Raw genomic sequence first — 1,259 nt, 5'->3', positions numbered from 1 at the left:
AGTCTTTTCTAAAAATTTCCCATCAGCATTTTGAATGTCTTTTTTGTCCTCCATGTGCCAACCCTTATGAAAAATGGTGGCTTCACTGAACAGTGACGCCCTCAGTTTTTAAGTAAATGTAAAAGCCACCAGGGGGCGAAACCTGTGGCTGCAAAAAGACTGATTGTCCTAAAAATCTATGCAAAAACATCCCTCTGCCCTGACCCCACTAAACACTTTCATGATGTCTGGTTTCGGGTCATACTCAATAAAACAGTCATTAATTTACTTAATTATGGTCATTTTAAGAGCCAGGCTATCATTGTGACTGACAAGATATTATCCAATGAGCTGATTGTTTCAAAACAACAATTTGGTGATGGTGAAAAAAAAACAAAAAACAAACAAATCTTGAGGCTTTACAGCAATATTTCATTAAGCAGTGGGTGATGTCCATCTATGCTGTGTCTATCAGAGCTATAACAGTAGATATACAATTCTTTTATATCTTTGGTCTCATTCGTCCATATTTACAATCACTATTTGGAGTGCGCAGCTGGGTTCACATGACTGGCTGCATCAGAGGGACTGCTAAACAACTTTCATTGTGATGATGGTGCCAGCTAGCTAAGAAAGAGCAGCACTGAGGGGTTTTTTTGCAGGTAAAAACAACATAACACATGTTAGGGCGTTATTTGGCACGTGTAGTGAATTTAACGATCAAAGGCACAACTTCTGGCAGCTGTTCATAAAATGTGGTTTAAACATTTCAAACGTCATTTGTGGTAAGGATAAAACTCATCGTGGTCCACTTGAGACAATGCTAACCTTCGATAACTTACGTACTACGTTAGTAAGTAAAGTAAGTCTGATAGATGAGAAAAATTAAAACACCGTTCTGGTGTGTTCTGTGGAGGCAGTTTTAAAGCAGCTTGTGTTGTCTCAGAAAGTTTGAACAAAAGTGATTAAAATGAAAAGTTAATAAAAATTCATGGAAATTAGCCCCGTTTAGACTTTTATCTCCTGTTTTTGAGTCTCTTCTAGAACTCTGAGTGACAGCATTTCCCGTCAAATGTCCTTGTGATGAGGTCGATTTAACAGTTGCAAAGTCGCTGCTTCTGAATTCACCTCTCACCTCAGTTCATAGAAGACAGAAGACTCAACAAACAAAGTGAAGCAAAACTCCTCGTCCCCCTGATGTCTGCTACCGTTTCAGGATCTCATTAGAGAGCCAGTCCAGACCTTCAACCAGACCGGTGCCGCTGACGGCGCAGGACGGC

Source organism: Pundamilia nyererei, unplaced genomic scaffold, assembly GCF_000239375.1.
Source record: "Pundamilia nyererei isolate P.nyererei 1_Seehausen unplaced genomic scaffold, PunNye1.0 scaffold00012, whole genome shotgun sequence".
NCBI classification, from domain to species: Eukaryota; Metazoa; Chordata; class Actinopteri; order Cichliformes; family Cichlidae; genus Pundamilia; species Pundamilia nyererei.
Note: the sequence above shows the minus strand (reverse complement) of the source record.